The sequence below is a fragment of the Phalacrocorax carbo genome, chromosome 2, assembly GCF_963921805.1.
Source record: "Phalacrocorax carbo chromosome 2, bPhaCar2.1, whole genome shotgun sequence".
Taxonomy (NCBI): Eukaryota; Metazoa; Chordata; class Aves; order Suliformes; family Phalacrocoracidae; genus Phalacrocorax; species Phalacrocorax carbo.
Window position 1 is genome coordinate 76,652,774 of NC_087514.1, and position 18,991 is coordinate 76,671,764.

Here is an 18,991-nt window from a genome sequence, read left to right on the forward strand (position 1 = left end):
TTAGATTTGGCGGGTAGAAATATTAATTTGGTTTGTCACTGAAGACTAGATGGTTGGTGAAAACAGCTGGCTAAACAAGGATGAAAATTGTTGAAGGCTTACAAAGTTTGCCTCAAAATATTTACAATCAATTGCTGGAACAAGTGCTTGACCTGCTCTAGAAAACAGTGCTTCAGAAAAGAGAGTGTGCCTGAGAAGGCATTGCATCCTCTTGCGTGTATGCCCGCCTTCACCAACAAAATCCTAGTAGCTGCTGTCCTTGAAAGAACAAGGGAGCAGGAAGGGAGGCTTGGGATGCAGTAGAAATGGAAGAGATACAAGGAAGAGCAAATGGGATGGTCAGGGGAACAATCAAATATAGTAAGACAGTTCAGCCAACTAGGAAGCAGAGACTGAGGGCAGTAGAATAGACTTCTAGAAAAGCAGCTGAGCAGAATACAAGGCATTTACTTATGATCACTTTCAGTACAAAAGTCGCAGAGCACCACCTGAAGTGTGTAGGGGCCCAGTTCAGGAAAACCAGAGATATTTCTCCATAGGCTGCTCATGTAAGCTCTAGTGTTCTCCACCACAAAATGTAGCACGTTGCAGGAGTTCACAAAGGGGTTAAACATCATGATAGAGGGAAGTCCACTGATAGATGTTAACTACAAAAATACCATCTTTCACTCTGGAAGTCCGTGGGCCACATGTCACCGAGTGCCAGGAGCAGGCTTCAGGGGAAGCAGGCTTCAGGCGCAGGCTTCACTCGCCAGCCCTACTTGCACTCTTTCTTCCCTGCATGTCCACTACTAAGTATTGGGCAAGGGCTAGAGAGAATTTTGATGTGATCCAGCACATGTGCCCACATGAGGGCCAGCTCATACAGAAACAACTGGAGGTAGCACTCAGAGCTAAGACCCAGAGATCCTGCGCTACCATCAACTGCTGGCTCCCTTCAACTGAATTAAGGCTGCCCGTAGGGAAATGGCCATTTAAGCGCTGGATTTGCTCCTGCCGCCCCAGAAGGCGATGCCTCCAGGGTCTGTGACAGCGGAAGGGCAGTCCCCAGCAAGCAGGAGCTTATGATTGTGAAACCCCTTTGTGCTAACTCCTAGTCCCCGTTTCTGACTGGTTTAAATCCTGGAGTGAGTCAGGACAAACAAACCCGCCTTCCAAGAGGAAAAATAATAAATAGGCAGGTAGATAGATGGAGATGCCTGGCACATCCGTGCAGGCCAGCTGGAATACAGCCCGGACACTGCCTCATTCCACAGGTATAGGCGGCCGGGTTTTGCATGGCGCAGAGCTGCCGGCAGGGAGGGCCGCCCGCCCCGTCCCCACAGCCCTCCTCCTCCTCTTCCACCGCCTCCGGCGGCCGGGCCAGGCCGGGCGAGGCCGGCAGAGGGCGGCCGCGGATGGGCCGCACGGTGCAGCCCGAGTCGGTGGGGCCCCACGGTCCTGCGTTAAACGCGCGAGGGGGGTTTCGTTCTCTTTCTTTGCTTTGCTTTGTGTCATGGTGGTGACCGAGCAGGGCTGCACCCTGGGCCTTGCCTCCTGTAAAACAGCATTAAAACAGCTCTGCGTGAACGTCGGGTGCTCGCCGGCCTCCTGCGGGGCACTGGCAGCAAATGGCGGCGCGGGCGAACGGCTGCCGGCGCCGCCCGAGGCGAGGCAGCCCTCGAAGGCCGCGGCGTGCCCGTCCCGCCCCGTCCCGTCCCCCGCCAAGGGGAGCGGGCCGCCGGGGTGTGCGGGCGGGGGCGGCCGGGGCGGACCCACCGCCCCTGAAGCACCGGAGGCGGGAGGCGCCGCCAGCCCGGCCGTCGGGTGCGGGGAGGGCTGCCGCTGCCCCTGCCCCGGGGGTCTGGCGTCGGCGTGCCCTTAGGTGTCCCACTTGCTGCCGAGTGCGGAGCGCCGGACGTCTCAGTTCTGTAGATATTTTTATCAGTGTAATTCCCTGTCTTAAATCGGCAGGGGCAGGGGGTGCTGGGGCCGTTGGCTTGCTGTGTTCCACGTCTCGCTGGCACCCAGTGTGTTTTCACCTGAGGGTCTGTAAGTTAAGTGAGAAGTCTCATGTCCCTCCCGTCCTCAGGCCTGTGAACGGCTGCTGAATGAATTCACAAGTTTTTTCTCTCTTGTCGAGAAAGAATGACTGATAAAGCTACTGAACACAGCGCTACACGTGGTTAATGATTAGCGAAAAAGTGCAGGGCAAGCTCAGTAGCAGTGAAGACCAGATAGTTGCTAGAAAAGCCCTAGAAATTTCTTGAGATAAAACTTCTGTAGCTGCTTCTGGTGACCTCTTCCTCACAGGACAGGATTGTACAAGGGAACTACAGAAAATACCGATTTCCAAAGTACCTGGAAAAGGAGTGAAATCTCCAAACAGGTAAGGATAACTCACTAATGTCTGAAAGCGAAATCACTGTCACCAAATGATCCAATCGGACAAGTCTGTGTAATTTATTAAGTTGGTGAGCGTTTAGAAATGCAGGATAACTTGCTAACGAATTCTGTTTTAATTTACATGTGCTTAAGCCAATTTTGTTGACATAATCATGAAAGTTCATGAAATATTTTAAAATCAAAACTTTGCAATTCCCAACATTTTTAAGAGAATCTCTTCTTAACTGCTTCTGAAAATGACGTGAGGGCGCTGCTGTTAAAGTGAAGTAGTGAGGAGGGATGACAGTACCTCGGAATGATGGCAGAGTAGGCAATCCAGGAGCTGAATCCCAGCTGACAAGGGAGTTCTATTAACCTTTTCAAATTTTCTTCAGAAAAGTGCTCTTATTTGCTTGAAAATGCCATTCTCCTGTTCCTGTAGCTTGGTTTCATTGTAGATGTGTCACACCGTGCTTGTCTTCTTGTAGAGGTCCTGTTTATGGCACAGGAACTGGAGCGATCCCCATACATTGATATTACAATTTCATGTGTGGCTAAATGTAGAACAGCAAAACTTATTTCAGCACTGGTGGGGCTGACAGAGCAAGAAGATGAAGAAATTGAAACCACTGTTCACAGAGACATAGTTGGAAGAGGAAAGAGGAATAAAATGACAATTTTTACCATTTACATTACATAAATTTACTGTTTATGTCAGTGCTAAACAAAAGGGGGGGGGGAAAGAATAGATACCCTGATGAAAGTGTGATGAAAAACAAGTTTCCAATGTAACTGTGATGCATGCTGAAAGGTTTCCTCGGTAGAGTGACACTTAGGGGAGGAGCATCCTGGAAGTCTGACATTCAAAGTGTGCATCCCCCACTGGCAGTGCAGACTGGAATGTCTGTTCCACCAACAGGGGATTTACTGAGACCAAGGGGGTGGGCTGTCAATTTTTAATTATGCAGCTGTGTCCTTTCTGCACATAGAATGGGGTAAAACTGTTGCTTCACTGGTAAAACAGACTGTCATCCTATCTGTCCATACTGTGAAGTTAGCAGGGTGAAATAGCAGGACTGGGGTAGGTAGAAGTTTCATCTGTTTGTCTGTTTAGAAGATAATGTGGAAGGTCTGTTAACAAAGAGGTTGCTGAAACCTTATGTTTGGGTGGGGCTTAAGTAAGGAGATGTAACAGGGCAGTTTTCAAAGGTGGCTGCAAGCTGGCACATTGATCTTGTGAAAGTGCAGAAAGCTTGAGGTGTATTTTGCCTTCCCCCTTTACTAGTCAGCTGGCTTCTGTTGAACTTCTGTTTCATGGGAAGTGTGCAGGGCTGAGACAAGTAGGTGAGGTAATGACCTTTGAGATGGTGAGTTGTTGCACTGTAGTGGAAATGAAATTGCTAAAGGTTGTTTAAAGTTGTCAGAGAGTTTCTTTGTGTGGTCAGTAGATACACATCCCTGGGAAATTTCCCTGTTGCTTCAGTCTTTTCCTTATTCTCCCTTTAGTATATATTGCTCTGTTCCTTCCATTGCACATCAAAAAGTGGTCACTTCATTCTTCTGAGGCACCAAAAATGATGTTTTTTTCAATCACAGATAATATATTGCATAATCAGCAAAAATATATGGCCAACACTATTTTGTAATACAATAATTTATAAGTGTAAAAAATAAGTCCAACTTATACAACAAACTCAACTTACTTCCAGTGTATCTTAATATCATGGTTTAACCCCAGCTGGCAACTAAGCGCCATGCAGGCACTCACTCAATTCTTACCTCAGTGGGACGGGGGAGAGAATTGGAAGAGTAAAAGCGAGAAAACTGGTGGCTTGAGATAAAACCACTTCAATAGGGAAGGCAAAAGCCACTCACGCAAGCAAAGCAAAACAAGGAATTCATTCACTCCTTCCCATGGGCAGGCAGGTGCTCAGCCATCCCCAGGAAAGCAGGGCTCCATCACGTGTAACGGTTACTTGGGAAGTCAAACGCCATCACTCTGAACATGCTCCACTTCCTTCTTCCCCCAGCTCCACATGCTGAGCATGACATCACATGGTGTGGGATATCCCTTGGGTCAGTTGGGGTCAGTGTCCCAGCTGTGCCCCCTCCCAGCTTCTTGTGCACCCCAGCCTGCTCGCTGGTGGGGTGAGGAGCAGAGAAGGCCTTGACTCTGTGTAAGCCCTGCTCAGTGGTAACTAAAACACCACCCTGAACTGTCAACACTGTTTTCAGCACAAATCCAAACACAGCCCCATACCTGTTACTGTGAAGAAAATGAACTCTACCCCAGCCAAAACCAGCACACCTAACCACAATCCTGTTAATCTGCTCAACTCAGTCTGTTGCCTCTGCATGTATGCTGGCCTTCAGCGTTCCCCCGATGAGTGTCGCCCCATCTAACCAGTGCTCAGGCTGGTTTCCTGTTTTATCTTTTTGCAAAGTTATCTTTCCTGTAGAAAACTGTTTGAATGCAACAACTGTTTTGTTGTACGTTTTTCACCTTCTTTCCTGATCCTGTGCAGATTGGATCTCCATCTATTCACAAACAAAACAGGAGAAGGGACCTTATGGTAAGCCATCATTACTTGAAAGGCAAATTAGGCTTTTAGTGTTAGTTTCCTTGTCAGAGAGCTGGCAAGAGCATTGTACACTTAAAAGGTTGCTCTTACAATTTACTGCTAAATCATACTACAGCATTTATTCCCTCTTGCTTCTGAAAGGAATGCTTGTTTTTAAAATTCAGGGAAAGTTTGCTAAGCTTTGTGAAGGTGTAATAGATTTCAGTTTTGCCCTTCCTGGTTGTATCTTTTCAGAGGGTTTAAGGGGAGTCAAATGTACTTTAATGTTGTTATTCCTGTATTATGTCAGATGTGTTACTTTATTTCTGATTTTATTCTTTGCAGTTTCAAAGGCAGACAATCAGAGGGATTCTGTCTCTAAGTAGGTGATGACTGATGTGGGGATTAATGGCAGCGCACGATATTTTTTCCCATTGATTCTCCATCAGTAAAATGCCATGCTGTAAGTCTGGATGTAGGAACATGGGGTGACCTGAAGGCAACGATGTGACTCCAGTACCGTGTAACCTGTCAAAGACTCTCTATGGAGGATGTATCTCCCAGTCTGCTACATACAGCCTATCTTTACAAGACTGGGTATGAAGCAGGGGGGTTAGAAGGGTTTTGAAGTGGTTTGAACAACGGTAAGGTGGAAAGGTTTCAGTCACTGAAAGGGGTAGGCGGAGAGCAGACATGGGACTCTTCTGATCTTAACACTGGAGACAACTGAAGCCATGGTCACAGTAACTCTGCATTCCAGTTGAAGCTGGAATATGTATAACCCTAAGTGAGGTTTATTATTAGCATTTCAGAGTTTGAAGCCAGTCTTGCCAAACGTGGGTTTGTGACATTCCTTATGCTTCAGAAAACTCGTTTTCTTATATACCAAGTACCATCTACCATCTGATTGCTAAGGTAATGCCAAGCACTTGGTGTTAGCAATACTGTCATGTAATTTGGAGTTCAAGGGATATGGTAGCACCTTAAAACATATAGAAGGATGCTACAAAAAGGAAGGGAATAACGTCTTCCTGCTTGGTGGACAGGATGTAAAGTAACAGGCTGAACTTGATGGAAAAGAGATCCTAGGAAAAAAAGGCACTGGAGGGTGTTGTTTAGGAAGACTATAAATTGTGTCAGAGTAAAGCTACTGTTCAGTTGCTTTTAACACCTCTCAGTGTTTTGCCCTTGTTTGCACTCAGTTGTGCTGATGACAAGCTCTTTCATTTAAATGGAAAAACCTCACATGTTTTAGATTTTCTTTGACACATGACAGTGCAGGTACAGTTACGTGAAATAGCAGGAAGCAACCAATGTTCCTGTGACTACCCAGTCTTGTAAAAAAGCGAGATGGACAATTACAGAAATACTACATATGGCACTTTCTGTTTTTAAAAACAATCTGAGCTCAGACAATGAGAAACAATCCAGCTACTTGTAGAAGCAGGTGTATGAATGTCAAGGATGAATATACATTTCCAGATACTTTGGGCAGGCTGAAGGCTGCTGAAATGCCAGCATGCTGGGGAGATGTCTGGCAGACACCTTTTTGTCTCAGACACTACCGTAAAGGAACTGTCTTTCAGTGGGGCTCGTATTGTCCTTTTCTGTGCTGTTCCTTTAAAGGGAGGGAGAGAGAATGAATGCAGAGGATCTGGGAGGAGGTGACATTTCTTTAATGGCATTCTGTGGGTGCATTATCTTGGAGTGACCTTTTTCTTTGTATCTCGCTCGGATTAGCACACTTCTTTGTGCAGTTTTAAAATGCTTGGACAGTTTTCTCTGAAGAAATACATGTGCCTTCCAGCAGTTTTAAATTGCTCTGGATCTGTTTGATATCCTTATACATCTGCAAACACATCAGAATCTTGCTGAGTTCTTGACTGCAGTGCTTCCTGTGATAATTACACTTTCTGCAGTTTTAACCACACATCAAGTGAAAAAGTGTTTCCTTCTGTCTGTTTTCAATCTGCTATCTTTTAATTTCACTGAGTAGTCCCTCTTGGGCTTCTGAAATTTGAAAACCAAAAAGAGGTTCTTTATCTTCTCCCTTTACTCTTTCTTTCCCTTTTCCTTTCCATGGCTTCCCTCATGGTGCTCTGTTTTCAAAGCTAACCAAGCCCACTCATTTGAATCTTCCCTAGAGGAAGGGGTAAGTGCCTTTGAAGAGGAATCTTTTCTTAAACTTCAGGAGGGCAGTGAAGTCTTTTTGAAAGTGAAAATCTGAGAGAATATTGAATATTCCAGAGCTGTTCCAGCAATTGATCAAAAGTCACTGGAACTTTTTTTTGTATAATTCACCAACTTGTTCTTATTGGATCCAAACTTCTTGCTATTCCTGATCATACTACTTATTAAACACAGGTTTTCATTCAGCAGTGCCACCAAGGTTGCTTAGACCAAGTCCATTAATTTGGCCCTTAAGATTTTTGGAGGCTTAATTCCACCCTCCCTCTGCATGCTCTCTTACTTCAGAACTAATGTTACTGAGCTTCCTCAGTCTCTGTACTGACTCTTCAACATGTGACATTTCTGGCTCTCCTTCCCAGTTCCTGTGGCTGCATCTTTAATAGGAAAAACAAAAGGGGAGGGGATGGACTGGGGTGGGTGGGACAGGGAATGGGATGGTGGGATTTCATATTTCATATGCTTGCTAACAAATACAGAAGCCCCAGGAATGTATTTTATGCAGCTGACTTAGAGGATGTCTACCAGATCTCCTCAGCAAGTACTGAGATTGCGATGGGACATACAAAGGATGGACCAGAAAGAATACTCACTGTAGTGATGGCTACTGACAGGTCTGAGGCAGAAGAAGATGAGTAAGTCTGTACTGTAATAAAAGATAAGCTAACATCTAAAATAACTTGTGGGAGACAAAGAGGAATCTTGTGTGTATCTTTTGGCCATGGCTATTGACACCTCCTCAAGATGTCACATAAGATGATAATATTTTCTGCCAAAGTATAAAAGACCTGTTAATTTTCCACAATTTGCATAGGAAGTGGAAACACCCAGGGAACAAAAGAATGGATCTTTGGGAAGAAAGAAATGGTGACTAGATAATATCTTTTTGAAACAACTGTCATGAAAGGTAGGATCTAAGAAGATGTTAACAAAGTCTTTATATTAAATACTAAAAGGTTGATAATTAAAAGCATGCTGTTGATGATCTAAATCTGAGGGGAAAGCCCCCTCATATCAGTCAGTTTCCAAACTACTCTGTAAATAAAATGTAACATTACAGTGTAGATGCAGAGGAAAGGCTTAACTTTAGAGAAGTAGCTTGGAAATCTCTGCATGACTATCCTTAATGCTATTTAGTATGAAGGACCAATGATAAACTGCAGTAGACAGTCAAACTTCATAACAAACGAAGATACAGATTTATCATTGCCTGAAATGTAAGTCCTGAAATAAATTTTTTTGGTATTCATTCATTCATTCATTCATTCATTCACTCACCCTAATTATCCAATTCAACTGATTAATTCAAACTGCTGAATTATGTAACAGAAAACATTTGGAAAACTTTGTAAACAATACCAGCATAAGAGTAGCTTTAAGAAGTCGTAGAATCATAGAATCATTAAGATTGGAAAAGACGTCTAGGGTCATCAAGTCCAACTGTCACACAACACCCCCAGGCCTCCTAAACCATGTCCCAAAGTGCCACGTCTACCTGTTTTTTGAACACCTCCAGGGATGGTGACTCCACCACCTCTTTGGGCAGCCTGTTCCAATGCATGACTACTCTTTCAGTAAAGACATTTTTCCTAATCTCCAATCTAAACCTCTGCCACTTGATACCATTTCCTCTTGTCCTATCACTAGTACCTTGGGAGAAGAGACCAACATCCACCTCACTACACCCTCCTTTCAGGTAGTTGTAGAGAGCGATAAGGTCTCCCCTCACCTTCCTCTTCTCCAGACTAAACAATCCCAGTTCCCTCAACCGGTCCTCATCAGACCTGCTCTCCAGACCCTTCACCAGCTTTGTTGCTCTCCTCTGGACACGCTCCAGCACCTCGATGTCCTTCTTGTACTGAGGGGCCCAAAACTGAACACAGTATTCACAGGGCGGCCTCACCAGTGCCGAGTACAGGGGCACTGTCACCTCCCTGACCCTGCTTGCCACACTTTTCCTGATACAAGCGAGGATGCTGTTGGCCTTCTTGGCCACCTGGGCACACTGCTGGTTGAGCTCCATACAATGGCAACACTCCCTAACACACAGAGCCACCCCACCACCTCTGCGTCCTTGCCTATCCCTTCTGAAGAGCTTGTAGCCATCCATTGCAACACTCCAGTCATGAGGGTCATCCCACCCTGTTTCTGTGATGGAGACTAAGTCATAGCTGTCCCGCTGCACAATGGCTTCCAGCTCCTCCTGCTTGTTGCCCATGCTGCATGCGTTGGTGTAGATCCACTTGAGCCGGGCTATCGATTTCATCGCTATTGAATGAGCATACTCAAACAGAAAACATTTCACAGCCCAACTAGAGTGCAAGTCCAGGCATCCCTGGGCAGTCAGCAGCGAGCAGCAGGGCCCTGGCGCCGTCCTGAGTGTTTCCCCACTGCCCATGTGGCCTGAGCCAGCAGAAAGAAGAGAACAGCCAGCTCTAAGTGGGTGCACACGTTACACGTACTCCCATGTTTTTCCTCTCTTTCAGTTTTTTTTTTTTAGCATTTTGATCATTTTTCTTCCAGCATCATCTTTAGTTTCTTGAGTGTTCTTTTTCCTCCAAGGAAATTTATATTTAGTGTTGGCATCTGTCCCTAGAAGGATTCTTTTCATCGTGTCCTAGACTTTCTTTAATTATTTAGTGATACCATCCTTGTCATGTTTGTTGAGGATAACGACATACGACTGGACAGCCTTTACAGGTGGGTACATAAACACATGCTTATATATGCTAAAGCTCCTGCTCCAGGATCTTTCCAGGCTCTCAGAAGTTCATTATTTGCTGGTTGCTAACATGACAGGTGCCTCATGCTCTCTCTCCTGTTTTCTGTTGCCTGGCACGTGCCAGAAATTTTTTTGGCACTGCTGACAGGGACAGGAACGACTCGTCCCCTCATGTGCCTGCCTTGCCAGCTTTTAAATGGGCCTGTGCTGTGCCATTGTCCTTAGATACCTGGAGACCAGGTACACAGGTGTTGATTCCTGAGTAAGTAGCACGGTCCTGGTGCCTGCCACAAGTGCTGGGAGAGGTGCCTTATTGTGCCAGGCCACTGAAAAGAACGTTTGTTACGATGCAAAGTTTAAACTCACAAAATAAACCCCAGAGCCTAACAAATGTGCTTTGTGCTAATGAAGAATAAGGCACACCCAGAAAATAGAATACATTCTTGTGATTGTACGCAAGTGTAAGGATTCTCTGTAGCTGCATCAGCAGCTTAGCTAGTTATAAGGCTGATCTCAAGGACATCTGCCCGTGGCACACAATAATTGTGTGAATCCATGCCCTGGGTTGTTCTTACGCCTACCTATACCGGCTCCCTGTCAAGGTTATTGATGCATATTTCTATTGTACCTCCTAAGGAGTATGCTCCTGGCTGTGGGTGATTTCCTTTCTAGCGCTATCCAAGAATCTGAACTACAAACCTATTGTTTGCTCATTTAATCTTCCTTTTTAAAACACTTTTTTGACCATTACAGTAATTTGTTACTGAGATGAATGTTGTTCTGTTCAGCCCAGTCATTACTTAACTCCGTACTAGTCCTTAAGTGACTTTTAGATTGAGTGCTGAAGTACCTGTTTGCTACTACTGTGACTTCCTCACGTCTCCTTCCAAGGTTTAAAGGCGTCAAAAAAAAAAAAAAAGAGAAAAGAAAGAAGAAAAAGAGAAAAGAAAGATGAAAAAAGAAAAAGGAAAAGAAAGAAGAAAAAGAGAAAAGAAAGAAGAAAAAAGAAAAAGGAAAAAAGGAAAAAGTCTATAGAAAGAAGAAAAACTCTCATTCTTTGTTGCCTCAACTTTATTTTGAGATGTTCCTTAGGGGAACATTTTTCAAGGGCAGATTTCCTATCCTTTTGAATATATATTTCTTTAAAAATACATTGTGCGCTTTGTGATCAACTTTTTTTGACATAATACCTCTTTATGAGCATCTGTTTTAAAGACAGAGAAATTTGGGCGGAATTTCATAGCAGGTAGAAGGAGTTAGGCATTAAAAATCACAGAATGGTATAGGGAAGCCAGTGTTATTAATCTTACAAAATCAAAAACCGTATTACAGATCAGTAAGTACTCTCTGTTAGCACCTTCTATCTCACCTGTTCTTATTTATCCTGCTGTTGAAAGTGGCTGTTAAAAACCATGTTGTAGCTACCTTTATATTTAGAAAATCCTCCCTAGCTCTGATGCTTCATTGTATTTGAAACTTCAGGTGATCTCAGTGTTCAGCAGGTTCTGTGGTGGACCCATTGGCTTGTCTGTGCTGCTTTACTAGGAAAGGCATATTCACACACCTTTCATTTATCTGGCTTGTTCCTAGGCAAAAGCGTAGCCTCCACGGCCTCATTCTTCAAAAGAACTTGTAATGGAGGCTATTGCTGCACGTTGCTTTTAAGTATTTGTTTTCAGTGTCCATATGTTTGGCACAAAAAAATCCAGAAACTTATGTGCAGAAGGATGATTGGTGTTCTGAAGCTTTGAACGTTATTGCATCGTGTTCTTGCAACATTATCACATTACAAAGACTATCACATCTAATATAGCTGACCTTGCCACCAGGTACTGATTTGTCATCTATTTGCCATTTCTACTGCTCAGCACTACTCTATGCCAGACATCAATCCAGTACTTGTTTTCAGAAAAGGACTGGTGTTTTGAAAAAATACAGTTCCTACGGACTACTGGTAGTTACTTTAACAACAGAAGCCTGTGATAAGTAGTGAAGATGCTTTGAAATTACTAAGACGATACATCAAAATCTGTTGTATCCAAAGCAGCGTAAAGCCCAAGAAAAGCACCAGTAAAAGGAGACGGGGAGGAAAACAGAACAAATGTAGACCTAGAAGCACCACTCATTTATCTGAAAAGCAGCAGGCAGGTTCTCTTTTCAACCAAATGAGAAACGGATGACTCTAAATGGCTCACTCAGTAGGTATTGAACAGGACAGAGAGAGAAATAGGAAATGGGTAGTGCTGCATGATGGAGTGTAGCTGGGCTGTGAGCACAGGAGGGGTGTGTCCTCTGCTGTAATTTGGATGGTATTCTCTGCTTCACTGCACAGTGCCTCTACAGTCCCAGTTCAATCACAGTCCCAGTATTCAGCTCATTTTTCTGGGAAAAAAGATAAATTTAGATGCCTGATGAGGATGTGAACACAGCTTCCTTGTAAGAAAAGCCACAGCTTCTATCCTACCTATCTCTATTCTAAATTCAACAGGCAGAGCCATAGCGAATGTTTTGAGTCTTAACACATGTTCTCGATTTCTTATTCTCCAGTCTTTTACCCCGTGATAGCTGGGGATGCTTCTGGTCACCTTGCCATCACAGTTTTACAGCTTGCCTTCCCTGGCAGCAGCAGTAGCAGCCAGCAGAGCTATAAGCTGCAGAGCTGAAGAGAAGGGTATTGTCTTGAGGACCCAGAAATGCTGTCTGGCTTTTGTGACAGCTTCCTATCCTAGGGTTGGTAAAAGCCAACTGGATTTTGTAAGTATCCATTGAATACGTAACACTATTTCTCATGTTTTTTTCAGTGAATAGGAAGCATCTACCTTTGTAAGGAAGTCATGTAATTCATCCCTTGTTTAACATTGCATTGAGTCATTCCCTTCATCTTGGCAATGTTGCAGGCTTGGAATATGCTTGACATGCATCATACTTGCAGCTGAAGAATCTCAAACTAAGCTTTATTTTTTTACATAGTATATTAATTACTCCAATTATTTTTCTTTACGATCACAGTTACATAACCCATAGACTACTGACCTGGGTTGTGTGTGTTTGCTGTTGTGTAACATCCAGTAAATAAATCATAATTCTGATGAAAGGTTAGTGTGCTTTTGCATACCGAACACACGTATTAAGAAACAAAATTAGCAACCAATGTAAAATATTAACTGCTTGTAAATCATTCACAAGTCAGCGAATGTAGATGCAGGGCGGTTTTCTTATTTTTTGCTTCAGAGGTCAGTCAGCATAGGTTTAGATTGGTGTCTTGTTGGAAGAGGGAAACTGAAAATACTATCACCTAGAATACAGCAGAAGTTATCAGTGGGTAAAGTATTTTGCTCCATTAGATGTTGCAATGTATGTAACATACAATGTGGTAGTGCTTCTCCCTCCCTCAGCATAGTTCCCTCAATTCTGTATTCTCTGAGCATTGAAGAAGAGTGAAAAAGGACTTTTCTTAACCAGTTCCTGCTGACAAAAGTTAGCCTGGTGGTAGATGTGGAAGAGATGTCTCTTAAGACTATGCAAATCAAGATCACTTCTAAATAAAAGAGGGGTTTTTTTTAAGAGTTAGCAGTAAGAAGAAAACAGGAATCTCAAAACTTGCAGAAGTTTCCTAGACTGTCTTTCAGAGAACAGATGCAGAATTTCAGCCTGCTGTAAAGGCAGGTTGCTTCTAGACAGGCCGCATCTGCCCTCAGCACACAGAGGTTCAAAACCTGTGCCTCTGACCAGAGACGAACTCTGCCAGAGCATGGGTGGGGAGGTGCTGCCGCTTGAAACCTGGCCTAGACTTAGGCCAGTTGGGTTCCAAATGGAGCTAAATGTGGTAACACAGAAAAATAAGCTGGAAGAGAACAACCCTTCCTAGCAAAATACTGAACGGAAGCTGCCCCCGAGGACTCACCCAGAATTGCACAGCGTATGGCAAAGACTTGCATTTGGACTTGAAAACAAGAGCTTGAACTCAGGTCTCTGAGCACAAAGGTAATGAATGCCCCGGCCTGTCCTTGTTTAACTGCCTGTATCCTTCAGTCACATGTAAATCCCATCTAAACAAGACCCGTCTGTCCTAGTGATGCTGTGGAACCTGTGATTATCCGAGGTGTGGAAGTGAACAGTATCATAAGGAGAACAGATGGCAGGCAGTTCTGAGTGGGGATACAGCTGGCTGCGCTGTGGTGAAGCTACCTGCAGCAGATGAAGCTCTTACCTTTCCTGGCTGGCTGATTTGCCTCCTAGCTGGAGATGATTGCCCTTCTTACAGAGTTGAAAGGATGGAGTGTGTGAACACTTGGTGGCTCTGTCACCCAATGCTACAGGGACAAGCAGGTTCTTTTGGGGATCCTTGGTAGAATGAGGACTGGCCACAGGGTTGTAGTTACAGTCAGAGCTTTATTATTCCACAAAATATTTAATCCACAGCATAGCTTGTTGTTACCTGCAATTCCCAGCAATTAGTGTAGCTTATTGTCACACAGAGTTTTTATCGAGCATCATACTTTCAGTTAAGCAACATTTCTAGTAATCAGTGTAGCTTTCTTACTATCTAGAATCTTTAGCTTCCTAGACTTTCAGTCACCTGGACCCTCTGCAGATCGGATCAAATTCTTAATAATCAGTGCATGATGCAGTGATCATAATCTGAACTCAGATCTGGGTGGAATTTCATAGCAGGTAGAAGGAGATAGGCATTAAAAGTGGTATAGGGGAGCCAATGTTATTAATCTTACAAAATCAAGACCTGTATTACAGATGAGTAAGTACTCTCAGTACTTACTGAGTGCATCAGTGCATGATACAGCGATCATACTCTGGACTCAGACTTTGCCCAAAATAACAGGAGTCACTCACTCAGTCTTCGGAGGAAGAAAGCAGCGGTGGACGCATCCCAGGCCACTGGGGGCTCACGGCTTTTGCTGTCCAGCAGCAGGACTTGCAGCTGCTTGATTTTACAGGCAATATCTCATGCGCTGCTACACTTCCCTGTTCCATAGCGGGTGTCACCACAGCCTGGCAGCAGCGCTCGGTGGGCAAACAGTCTTGTCACAATGCTGACAGTGGGACTGGCTGTTCTGTAACAGGGGTTATCACCTCTTGGTGACAACCACAGTGCTGTAAAGGGGAAGAGAGACGGGGGCAGTACGTGACCAGCACGCTTCCATATTAGGGCCGTTTGCCTTTGGAAATGGCGTTGGTTATGCTACCCATATTACCAGGAGACAGGAGCAGGGCATGACAGTCACATGGCTCCAGTGGAAAGCTTCTCATCGTACTGTAAATGCATCCTCCTAAGCCAAAGTCAGACATTGCTGTCAAGCAGATGAGTCGAGCGCATATATCACTGCCACCTCCGAGACGGAGGCAGTAGCCCACAGCAGAAGGCAGCAAACACTACCTTACTTATGGCTTCAGCTGTGAATGTGTGTCTGTGACCAGTGAGGCCTGTGGATGTGGAAGATGCAGTTCCCACTCAGTTCTCCAGGGCGCTGGGTCTGTGATATGTGCAAAGTAATTTCTCTTTCGTGGAGGAGGTCCATGTACTTGGTAACTGGTATGTTACATCAAGCATAAATTCTCCAGAAGATTGGCATTGGTCTTTTCTAGAGAGTTGCCCATGTTAGCACAGGACTGAAGGGGAGTCAAAGACACCTTTGCAACAGAGCTGCCAAGGAGGAAGGGCAAGAAACACCAGTATGATCCCTTGCCATAGCACTTGCTGTAATCACAGACAACTGAGCACCAACATGCTCTTTATGAGAAGATCCAGTGGTGTTCTCACCCCACCAAGAACGAGTCGAGGCCCATATTGGTGGCAAATGTTCTTCCAAGCTTATTGCAAGCAGCGCATGGTAGTGCACGGTCCTCATGACAGTGCATTCATCACAGCCAGTGACAAAATGTCTTCTGGAACAAGCGATGTATGATCTTTGATAGCTTTGTAAACAGTGATCAAAACAAATCACAAAAGGATAAACACTGCATTATGTTCTCTCCATATCTCAGGCCAACTTGTTCCTCATGCCTCACCTGAGCCCGTCCTTTCACCTGCACAGTGGACTATTCCGTTCATAAGCTAACTGCTATCATTTGCTTTTCTGACAAGAGGTCTTAATAGCACATTTAAGCCCTGACAGCATTTAATCGCTGAGCCACAGCTTCTGCGAGGGGCACAGTGGACAATGCTTGAGAAATTCTTTCTGTGAGCTGGACGAGTGCCCCAGCAGTGCCTACACCCCTGGGTAAGCACATCTTCTCAGCTCACAGCAGAAGCTATTCCTATCTCTGTATGCAAAGAGCCTGCCGACTGTGGTTGCAACCTGCTCTCACTGTCTCTGTGACTTCACAGCCTGTCAGTTTTCCTATTGACACTTTTCCAGTTCATGGCAACCTCTCTCCTTTCTGTGGGCTTGCTGCCATAAGAGAGAAGTGCTTAGGCTGCCTCCAGCCAGCAAGTGGTACGTTAGCTCCTCTGAAGCTGTGTGTTTGAGCCTGTGTCAGGGTTCATGTTGTAACCAGTTCCTTTTCATCCTTCAGTGGTTTACCTTCACAGGTGCACACAGACAGCAGTACGGAACTGAGCAGGGAAGTCACACATAAAATACTCATGAAAGACAAGACAGAGACTTTCCCAGTTTGTCAGCTCTGTCTGAGATTAATCTCATGGCTAATCTGTTGCAAAGGCTACTTATGTTCTGCAGGAGACTTGGATTTTATCCTTGTATGATGCAAGCAATCCAGCTACTTGTGTCTGAAGGCTTTATTTAACTCTTACTCTCTTACAAAGGAGATGTGCCCTCCGTTTTATCCAGAAAATTGTTAGTTGCACATTTGTGATAAAATATCCTTTTCTGTGTTGTCCCATCTTTATGGCTCATGCAGATTTGGGCCCTGTTTGTGGAATTTATAAGGACTTTTCATTCCAGCACATCTGAGTGATTCTTGGAGTTTTTCTCTTTCCTTTTCCTCTCTAGATAATTTTCTTTTCCATTACTGGTGCTATTACATTCATGGAGGACTATGTTGGGAGAAAAAAAGACAGACAAAGAGAGGGTTCTACTACTGGGTTTTTTTTCTGAGGCAGCAACAGCAAGGGAAGGAGGAAAAAAGGCCTGCAGCCTCCAAATTGCATCCTCAGACTACGGATAAGGACTAAACCAAACACTAAGGAGGGCACCGGTGGTTTTTCTTATCCTTTGGCAACAGTGACCCTTCCTTTGACACCAAATGACGAAAACAGGCACAAACATTGCACTAGTACAATTCCTGATTCATTGTTTCACATCATTTTCTTTATATCACAGAATCACAGCTATCACAGAAGGGTTGGGGTTGGAAGGGACCTCTGGAGATCATGTTGTCCAACCCCCCTGCTTGAGCAAGCACACCCAGAGCAGAGGGCACAGGAATACATCCAGGTGGGTTTTGAATGTCTCCAGGGAAGGAGACTCCACAACCTCCCTGGGCAGCCTGTGCCACTGCTCTGGCACCCTCACAGGAAAGAGGTTTTTCCTCATGTTCAGGTGGAACCTCCTGTGTTCCAACTTGTGCCTATTGCCTCTTGTCCAGTCGTTGGGCACCACTGAAAAGAGTCTGGTCCTATCATCCTGACACCCACCATCCATATGTGTTCTCACTAGGGCAGAGCAGAGAGGGAGGATAACTTCTCTCAATCTGCTGGCCACACTCCTTTTAATGCAGCACATGATACTGTTGGCCTTCTCGGCCACAAGGGCTCAGTGCTGTCTCAGGGTCAACCTACTGTCCACCAGCACTCCCAGGTCCTTCTCAGTAGAGCTGCTTTCCAGTAGGTCAGCCCCCAGCCTGTACCGGTGCATGGGGTTGTTCCTCCCCAGGTGCAGGACCTTGCACTTGCTCTTGTTGAATTTCATGAGGTTCCCCTCGGCCCAGCTCTCCAGCCTGTCCAGGTCTCGCTGGATGGCAGCACAGCCTTCTGGTGTATCAGCCCCTCCTCCCAGCTTGGTACCATCAGCAAACTTGCTGAGGTTACACTCTATTCCTTCGTTGAGATCACTGATGAATATGTTGAACAGGACTGGACCCAGCACAGACCCCTGGGGAACACCACTAGTGACAGGCCTCCATCCAGACTCTGCCCCATTGATCAGGTAAGAGATTTATGATATCGGAGTCAGTTGAAAGCCCTTCACACTAGCACAGAACAGGTTGGTTCAAATAATGTTGAGTTCAGTGGAAACACATCCCAAGCAAATTTACTAGCTCTCGCCACACTGGGAGGTTAACATGAGATGTGCATTATGCCATTCAGGTGAGGGAAGCATAAAGTTGGGAGTAAAGCCGTCCAATCATAACTGGACTGAAGGCTTGGGAAAACTGCCTTTTCATCCCTAATGTGCACTACATAATGATGGAAGAGGTAAAGACTATTGGAAAGTGGGTGCGAACTGTTTAACTCCCTGTGCTCTGGTCCATGTCCGAGCACGGACACTGGCAATGGCACTGCCAAGTGACTGATAACACATTGCCTGCGTCGTTCCCGGTGCCGCGCTGGAGCCTCCTGTTCAAACACGTTAACCCTCCCACCTTGTTTGCAAATCAGAGAGTTCAGCAATGGCAATAAATTGGTACCATTGCTGTGTGGGCCCAGCACCGTTACGTACCATCATTAGGGTGACGTACCTCCATGTGCAAAAACATGTTGAAGACTGTCTCGTGTTAGCTGTGAATAATATGATCTGTTGGTTGCTCACCCGCAAGGCCTGGACTTGAAACCGTGTAAGCGCATCCGTTGTTTCTCACACACGGGTATCCTGACTTTTGAAACTGTTTGGCAGGAAAGGGTTGATCTCTATTTGTTGCGTTTCAGCACTAAGAGAAGTTGTTCAGCACGCTGAAAGCTCTGGAACAAATCTGCAGGGCCACAGCAGAAGCATAGAAGCATAGAATGGTGTGGGTTGGAAGGGACCTTTAGAGGTCATCTCGTCCAACCCCCCTGCAGTGAGCAGGGCCATCTTCAACTAGATCAGGTTGCTCAGAGCCCGGTCCAGCCTGACCTTGAATGTCTCAAGGGATGGGGCCTCCACAACCTCTCTGGGCAACCTGTTCCAGCATTTCACCCCCCTCATTGTAAGAAATTTTCTTCCTTATATCCAGCCTAAATCTACCCTCCTCTAGTTTA

General features: G+C 45.1%; 1 protein-coding gene across 8 annotated transcripts in view; it reads left to right on the forward strand.

Annotated features, from left to right (window-relative positions):
- The first annotated feature begins 1,151 nt into the window (after nucleotides 1-1,151).
- LOC135311968 (aromatic-L-amino-acid decarboxylase-like) overlaps nucleotides 1,152-18,991 on the forward strand; it is an 81,660-nt gene continuing 63,820 nt past the window's right edge. For 2 of the 8 annotated variants that reach the window (XM_064443315.1, XM_064443322.1), the window contains exon 1: nucleotides 1,968-2,368. The gene's annotated coding sequence lies outside the window, so the exon portion shown is untranslated. Of the gene's footprint in view, nucleotides 1,257-1,960; nucleotides 2,369-18,991 lie in introns of those variants that run through there. The other 6 variants (XM_064443316.1, XM_064443319.1, XM_064443321.1 and 3 more) reach the window with 6 other exon arrangements.